Raw genomic sequence first — 9402 nt, 5'->3', positions numbered from 1 at the left:
CCAGTGGCACTGACATCACCTGGAGCTGATTAGAAAGGAGATCTGGGGCCCCACTCAGAACAGGCACTTTAACAAGTGATAGGAGACGCACTGCTCAAGACCCAACTGTACCACTCAGAGAGCAGGGGAGGAGGAGCCACCTTCAGGCATTTACCTCCACTGGAGTGAAAAGGAGACCAAATGAGCAGCAACCAAATTGAAGGAGTGAAGGGGAACAGAGGTACCTGATACTACCTGACAGACTGACCCCAGCCCTTGACGGACACTGAGGATAATCTTGTTGTTTAGTCACTCAGTCATATCTGACTCTTTGCAACCCCATGGACTGCAGCCTGCGATGCTCCTCTGTCCATGGGATTTCCCAGGCAAGAATACTGGAGTGGATTGCCATTTTCTTCTCCAGGGGCTCTTCCTGACCCAGGGATCAAACCTACAGCTCCTGCACTGACAGGTGGATTTTTTACCACTGAGCCACCTGGGAAGCCTGGGCACTGAGGATGCTTGTTCCTTATTTTCACAATTATATTCACACTACCATTATATTGAGAAAACATGGTGATGTTCAAATGAGTTGTTGTTCCGTCGCTCAGTCATGTCTGACCCTTTGCAACCCCCTGGACTGCATCACTCCAGGCTTCCCTGTCCTTCACCAACTCCGGGAGCTTGCTCAAACTCATGTCCATTGAGTCTGTGATGCCATCCAAACAGCTCGCCCTCTGTCATTCCCTTCTCCTGCCTTCACTCTTTCCCAGCATCAGGGTCTTTTCTAATGAGTCGGCTCTTCACATCAGGTGGCCAAAGTATTGGAGCTTCAACTTCAGCATCAGTCCTTCCAATGAATATTCAGGGTTGATTTCCTTTAGGATTGACTGGTTGGATCTCCTTGCAGTCCAAGAGATTCTCAGGCGTCTTCTCCAACACCACAGTTCAAAAGCATCAATTCTTCGGTGCTCAGCCTTCTTTATGGTCCAACTCTCACATGCATACATGACTACTAGAAAAGCCATAGCTTTCACTATACTGACCTTTGTTGGCAAAGTAAGGTCTCTGTTTTAAAAAGGCTGTCTAGGTTTGTCATAGCTTTTCTTCCAAGGAGCAAGTATCTTTTAGTTTCACGGCTGCAGTGATTTTGGTGCCCAAGAAAATAAAGGCTGTCACTGTTTGCCCATCTATTTTCCATGAAGTGACAGGACTGGATGCCATGATCTTAGTTTTCTCAATGTTGAGTTTTAAGCCAGCTTTTTCACTCTCCTCTTTCACCTTCATCAAGAGGCTCTTTAGTTCCTCTTCGCTTTCTGTCATAAGGGTGGTGTCATCTGCATATCTGAGGTTATTGGTATTTCTCCCTGCAATCTTGATTCCAGCTCAAGTGGGTAGGCCTCTCTAAGCACTGGAGCTCAATGATGGATGAGGGATTCCTTTAGGATGGTGAAGTGAAACTGTAGGAGGCATCAGTGCTCCCTGATCCTATATACTGGCCATGGGCAGACAATTTTTAAACATCAGGCACAGATACTACAGGATTCATGGAGATAAAAATAAACTATGGGAAACTTTCCAGCCATCTGTGACACAGATGCACAGTGAGCAGGCGATGGTGTGCCTTTCTAATGGTGAAAATGACCATTAGTCATTTCTTAAAACTTGAAACTTCTTGTTGAAACTTGTTGCTGAAAGCGGAAACAAGCCATCATTAGTGTTAATGGAGTTACTGGCTGACAGGTAATGAGCTATTGATCGGATAAAAGCTCTGTGGCCTTTTTCCTCCTTGGAACTCCCTGATCCTGAGCGTGTGCAGTATTACAACAGAAATTTCTCTCAACAAGTCCTTTCCACTAAGACCCAATAAATCTTCACAAAGTTGTCCTCAAATATATAACTTAGTTTCATATATCATCTAACTATGGTTTCCACTGTCCAGAAACATCTGGTGAAAAGACAAGCAAGTAGGCTAAAAAGAAACTCAAGACACAAAACCATCCTACCCATTCTGAATTATCTGTGTTCACAGCTCATTTCTTAGGTTCCCTCACTGCTCTTCACTCTTGGCTGTAAAAGACTGTACCCACCAAGGTCTCCCCAGTGACTATGCTCACATGTGGGCTCCCACCTACATTTTTGATGACGTTTTCCATCTGTACAGGAAAGGCAGAAACAAGATGCTTTGGCTGCCCTGCACAGGACAATTATCAGGTGATATGGGTTGAAGCTTGTCAGCGAAGTATGTACATGAAGCAGGGGAAGTTTTCCCAGTAGTCATATACGTATGTGAGTCAGACCATAAAGAAGGCTGAGCGCCAAAGAATTGATGCCTTCATCAGTTGTGGTGCTGGAAAAGACTCCTGAGAGTCCCTTGGACTGTAAGGAGATCCAACCAGTCAATCCTAAGGAAAATCCACCCTGAAAATTCATTGGCAGGACTAATGCTGAAGCTGAAACTCCAATACTTTGACCACCTGATGCAAAGAGTCAACTCACTGGAAAAGACCTTGATTCTGGGACAGATTAAAGGCAGGAGGAGAAGGGGACGACAGAGGATGAGATAGTTAGATAGCATCACTGACTCAATGGATGTGAGTTTGAGCAAACTCCAGGAGACAGAAGAGGACAGAGGGGCCTGGCATGCTGCAGGTCATGGGGTTGCAGAAAGTCGGACACAATTTAGCGACAACAACGATGGAAATTTCTGGTCAGTCCCAGTGAGGTAGGTTCTGTCTCCCATAGGTAGCTTACCTAAGCCCAAAACAATCCACTCTTTCCCTCCGTCTGCTTATAACAGCCTTCCATTTTATACAGCTTCTCAAAGCTCCTCTCTGCTTGCTAGAAGGAATGCTGCCCAGTTCATGAATCATTTAATAAAGCCAATTAGACCTTTAAATTTTACTGTTAAATTGTTAACAATATGTGTGTACAGACAGACACACATGCACACACACACGTCTGTCGCGCCCAAAGTTTTTCCTGTATATCTTGATTTTACTGTTTGCTGAATATTAAGCAAGAAAAACTTTCTGTAGAATAATTAATTGGCCTGCAAGTTCAAGCAGTTGTGGAATAGAAAACCTGATCATGAAAACGTTATACTCTTGGGTTTTGTTGATGCAGGAAAGGAATAGGGAAGATTTCTTTTTCTGCAACTCCCACCAAAGCCCCGAGAGTGTTTAAGGTCCAGGTGGGCTGAGTCCTCCATGGTACATGGTGACTGGTGAGGACAGCCCCTGGCAAAGAAAACAGCTGCCTTGGGCTCACAGCAGGTCCCCATTCCCTTCGGAACTAGAGAGTTAGTTGGAGTTGCTGCCATTATCATTGAGGCAAATTTCAACAAAAGTAAAATTGGGTGACATCATACAAAGAGCAGAGCTTCCCTGATGGCTCATCGAGTAAAGAATCTGCCTGCAATGCAGGAGATGTGGGTTCGATCCCTGGGTCAGGACGATCCCCTGGAAGAGGAAATGGAAACCCACTCCAGTATTCTTGCCTGGAGAATCCCATGGACAGAGGAGCCTCGTGGGTTAATGTCCTAAGGGTCACAAAGAGTCAGACACGACTGAGCGACTAACACATACACACACTCATACAAAGACCAAAGCAAGAGGTCCCAGTCTTTTACTAAGAATTATCTTCTGGGAGGGAAGCTGTTTTGGAGCTTATGACTTAATAAAATAGACAAAATTTCCATTTTCATGGCTCAGAGACTTCTGGCAATCCCTCTGTAGACTTTGTTTTGATTTCCTATCTTTTACCTGCTCTTCTGCAGAGAAAAATCTGACCACATACGTCCTGGACCTAACTTCAGAGGAGTAGTGTTTTGTAACCATGCTTACTGTAGTTTCTAAGCCTGCCTTAGCGAGCTTTCCTGTCTACACAAAGGGAACCTGGTTTTAGCAGGTGCTAGAAGGGGAGACTGAGCTTCCCTGGTGGCTCAGACGGTAAAGCGTCTGCCTGCAATGCGGGAGGCCTGGGTTCGATCCCTGGGTTGGGAAGATCTCCTGGAGAAGGAAACGGCAACCCACTCCAGTACTATTGCCTGGAGAACCCCACGGACGGAGGAGCCTGGTAGTCTACAGTCCATGGGGTCACAAAGAGTCGGATACGACTGAGCGACTTCACTTCACTGAAGAAGGCAATGGCAAGCCACTCCAGTACTCTTGCCTAGAAAATCCCATGGATGGAGGAGCCTGGTGGGCTGCAGTCCGTGGGGTCGCTAAGGGTCGGTCGGACACGACTGAGCGACTTCACTTTCACTTTTCACTTTCACACATTGGAGAAGGAAATGGCGGCCCACTCCAGTGTTCTTGCCTGGAGAATCTCAGGGACGGGGGAGCCTGGTGGGCTTCCGTCTATGGGGTCACACAGAGTCGAACACGACTGAAGTGACTTAGCAGCAGCAGCAGCTTAGCAGAAGGGGAGCCAGCGCCCCCTGGAGGAAGAGGGTGAGCAAAGCTGGCAGAGAAACTGATGACCAGAAGGCTTATGATGACCCAAGGCACCTTTGATGTCCTGAAGTAAACTGGATATTCTCACCATCCTCAAGTCATGGGATGTGAAGGGCGGCAAGGAGAAAAGGTGAAAAGGAGAAAAGCAGCAGCTTAGTTCACGACTGGCGCCTCACCGAATGCTGGGAGCTGGGGAAGAGGGAGGTTCCATGCTGCTGCAGTGGTGCGGAGTGTACAACAGATGGGGAGCCACGGGGCTCAGCGAGCATCCCTGTAGAAAAACGCCCCTCTCAGAATGACCCAGCCAGGTCGAGGCAACATTCACTGAGTATCTGTTCAGGCTCAGGATCTATGGTGATAAATGCAAACACTTCCTGCTCATGAGGGTCACAGGATCTTGGCGTTGGGGTGAGGGGGGGTTTGGGGGAGGAGGGGCGTGAGTAGTAGGAGGTGAAGGAGAGTAGGACATACGAAGATACAGATCCATTTAAAACATTCTTTCCTATAACAGATCACTGACCTGAGGCTTCCTTGTATAGGGAGGAGTTAGGTTTATTTAGCCCAATATTCTGTTGGCTGTCACAGCAAGCTCTCAAGGACTTGCAGAAGGGGGCCTCGTTTATCCCCTTTGACTTAGATGTTGGAGGTGTGTGGAGGCTGTTTTTCCTAGCAACTGAACTTGGCTCTGTAAGTAATTCAATGACAGTATGTGCTGTGGGAAGACACGCAGATTCAGGGTGAAGAATGAGGGTTCGCTAGACCCTCACTTGTTGTATGATCTTTGTACTTAGAGTGGGTTTACTGCACACAACATGTACCTGGGCCTGTGTTTTTTTTAATCCACTCTTTTAATTAGTGTATTTTGACCATTCATGTTTTTTCCCTTTTTAAAAATTTTATTTTTAATTGCAAGGTAACTGCTTTACAACACTGTGTTGCTTTCTGCCATACAGCAATGAGAACCAGTCATGGGTACAGTGAATATCCCCTCCTTCTTGGATCTCTGTTACACTGGATTTCCAGCACTTTCTTTTGATTTTTCTTAGTTTCCATCTCTCTGCTTTTACTGCTCATCTGTTCTTACATGATGTCTACTTTTTCCTTTGGAGCTCTCCATGTATTAATCAGTTATATTAAATTTTCTGCCTGATAATTCCAACATTTGTGTCATCCTGAGTTTGGTTCTGATGCACTTCGTATTGTTTATTTCTTGTCTTTTAGCATGTCTTGAAATTTTTTTTTTTTGTTAAAAACCAGACATACCAGGTAATAGGAGCTGAGGTAAAGGCCTTTTGTATTATGATGTTAACTGTCGAGGGGCTGGGCTGTGTTTAAGGTTTGTTGCAGGCACAGGCCGGAGAAGGCGATGGCACCCCACTCCAGTACTCTTGCCTGGAAAATCCCATGGACGGAGGAGCCTGATGGGCTATAGTCCATGGGGTCGCTAAGAGTCGGACACAACTGAGCGACTTCACTTTCACGCGTTGAAGAAGGAAATGGCAACCCACTCCAGTGTTCTTGCCTTGAAAATCCCAGGGACAGGGGAGCCTGGTGGGCTGCCGTCTTTGGGGTTGCAGAGTCGGACATGAGTGAAGTGACTTAGCAGCAGCAGCAGCAAACACAGGTGCCTGTTTTTTAATTAGTGTATTTTGACCACGCTGTCCCCTAATTTTTTTCACTGGAGGATAACTGCTTTTAATCAATTAGCTGGAGACGCTCCAGCTTCCTCGTGTCCGTGTTGCTGCCCACTCTGCTGTCTTTGGGCTTCCCTAGTGACTCCTCCTCATATGGAGTCTGCACTTTGTAACTCTTTCAGCTCTCTCACTGCTATTATACTTGATCTCTGGTGATGTGGTGGCTAGGTGTGTGTTGGGGAGGGGCAGCATTCTATAATCGTGTGATTAAATCTCTCAGTGGGCCTATGTCTCTGGGCTGTGACCTGTTTTTTCACCCTTGAGGTGAGACAGAAAGGCTTGAGGAGGTAAATGCCTGTCTCCCATGACTCAGGTAAAATCTTTCTCTGTAGAGAGCAGCCCATGTTATGGAGGATATCCTGGGCATATTTCAAAATGGTTACCTTCTGCATCCACCTGGAGAGCCAGATTTTTCTTGACTCTTCATGGTAACGATGTCGGTAGCTCACAGTCAATGTCCAGCAACTTGTCAAAATTACTGTATAAGTGACCCTACTGGTTCATGTAGGGCATTTTTGAAGTATGTGCAGAACATCCTCGATAACTTAAGGGATTCCCTTGTGACTCCGAGGGTAAAACAGTCTGCGCACAATGCGGGAGATGAGTTCAATCCCTGGATCGGGAAGATTCCCTGAAGAAAATGGCAACCCACTCCAGTATCCTTGCCTGGAAAATCCCATGGACGGAGGAGCCTGGCAGGCTACAGTCCATAGCGTCACAAAGAGTCAGACACAACTGAGCGACTTCACTTTCACTGGTTCATGGCTCTGGTGGCTCTGCTACAAGAAAGCTGACCTCTGCTGAGATTCTGTGTTCACCCATTTCTCTATTCTCTGATGAGTATAAGGTGTTGGTTTTCGGTTTTTTCAGTGTTTTTGTTAACAACAGGAATGACAACTTGCAGGCTTTTCACACATTCAACCTGAAACCAGAAGTCTAGCTGTATAACCTTGACCAAGTTTATTCCTGTGAAGTCATTTCTCCCTTTATGGTATGGTGAGTATAAGTCCTTTAGGCCTATTTCGTTATTTAAATTAGTAAAGCACTATACTTCTGTAAGGATTATTATCAATTTATCAACATTCAAGCTGAAACTCCAATACTTTGGCCACCTCATGCGTCGAGCTGACTCACTGGAAAAGAGTCTGATGCTAGGAAGGATTGGCGGTGGGAGGAGACAGGGACGACAGAGAATGAGATGGCTGGATGGCATCACCGACTCGATGGACATGAGTTTGAGTGAACTCCGGGAGTTGGTGACGGACAGGGAGGCCTGGCATGCTGTGATTCATGGGGTCGCAAAGAGTCGGACACGACTGAGCGACTGAACTGACCTGATCAACATTCACTGCAAATTTGTGGAGCTGTCACCAGGAAATGTCTTTCAAACTAGGAATTACATTTCCCAGTTCCAGTGAAACTGCTCGGATGCTGTGAAAGACATGTCCCAGCTCCATGACCAGTTCATGACGCCACCCCCAGTGGTCCTCCTTCCTCCCGCTATCCTCATGGAAGCAGAGGACCATGCGACCTTTGGGCATAATGGAACCATAAGAAGGAAAACTCCCCGCTTGTGAGGAACAGACCATTGGGTTATTGTGTGTGCAAGAAATAATCACATTATTGTCTTCAGACGCTGAAACTTTGGTTTGTGTTAGGACAGCTGATGTTACCCTACTGAATAAAGAAACAGTCATCCTGCTATTGGGGCTGCAGTTGTTTTGTGCTAAGTTGCTTCAGTTCTGTCCAACTCTTTGCAACCCTAGATGGTAGCCCACCAGGCTCCTGTCATGGGATTCTCCAGGCTAGAAGAGTGGGTTGCCATGCGCTCCTCCAGGGGATCTTCTCAACCTGGGGATCTTCTGGACCCAGGGATCGAACCCATGTCTCCTGAATCTCCTGCATTGGCAAGTGGATTCTTTACCGAGTTACCTGGGAAACCCTTTCACTTTTAGGCTGAACTAATACAGGGCTGCAGTTACCGAAACCTAAACTATGTGGTTTTCATATTTCGTATTCAGTGTTTAGGAGCTGGGTGGCTAAAAAAATAGATATGGTAGGCTGGAAAGATTGAGACTCATGCAGTGCTGCAGTGTGGTATTCAGTGAGGTCACCTGTGATAACATGAGTGACACAGAGAAAACAGAGACTGTTGGGGAAAGTGGAGGGACGGGGCAAAATGGTAAAGTGTACTAACCATTCCTCTACTGTCCAAGTAGAGAGGGACGTGGAGAGGGAGGATTGGCTAGTCGAAACTGGCAAGCACAAATGAAAACTCCAGAATTTTCTTGCTGTGTCATAAAAATCGAGTTTATAGATTCCAAGTGATAGGGTATAAGACTGAAGAAGGCTCTGTGCAAATGCCCATTAAGACTTACCAGGTAAACTGACTCGGCCTTGAGGACAGTACAGAGATCACTCTGTCATTTCTGAGACTGCATCCAAGTACTGCATTTCGGACCCTTATGTTGACTATGATGACTACTCCGTCTGTTCTAAGGGATTCCTGCCCACAGTAGTAGATACAATGGTCATCTGAGTTAAATTCACCCATTCTAGTCCATTTTAGTTCACTGATTCTTAGAATGTCAACGTTCACTCTTGCCATCTCCTGTTTAACCACTTCCAATTTGCCTTGATTCATGGACCTACCATTCCAGGTTCCTATGCAATATTGCTCTTTACAGCATCGGACCTTGCTTCTATCACCAGTCCCATCCGCAACTGGGTATTGTTTTTGCTTTGGCTCCATCTCTTCATTCTTTCTGGAGCTAGTTCTCCACTGATCGCCAGTAGCATATCCGGCACCTACTGACCTGGGGAGTTCATCTTTCAGTGTCCTATCCTTTTGCCTTTCCATACTGCTTAGCTCTGGAACCCCACAACCCTGGGTCAGGGCTTGGCATGTCCAATGGGCTTGGAAGCATAAAATATCTTCTCTGCCATCGCGTCTCCCCTCCACTGTGCACTGTGTATCTGCACTGGGCACTGGCCACACCTCCCCATTTGAAAAAATACCTGCTCAGCCATAAGGAGCAACTTTCCTTAAAAAGATAACATTCCTTCTTAATCTTGCCAGATCCACCACTTTGTAGCGGCCAAGATCTGGATTGTGTAAACTGTCAACAATACATCATTTAATGTGCAGCTGTCTCAAAAACTTATGTAATTGTGCTTTGACTTCTAACATGGGGAACAGCTCTGGGAGCTTTTTGAGAGTTTGTTCCCAGGTTATGTCTGATTCCTGGTGGCTCAGTAGTAAGGAATCTGCC

Source organism: Moschus berezovskii, chromosome 11 (assembly GCF_049115385.1).
Source record: "Moschus berezovskii isolate FMDL1 chromosome 11, NW_MosBer_1.0, whole genome shotgun sequence".
Lineage (NCBI taxonomy): Eukaryota > Metazoa > Chordata > Mammalia > Artiodactyla > Moschidae > Moschus > Moschus berezovskii.
The sequence above is the reverse complement of the archived record's forward strand: the minus strand, read 5'-3'. Positions refer to the sequence as shown.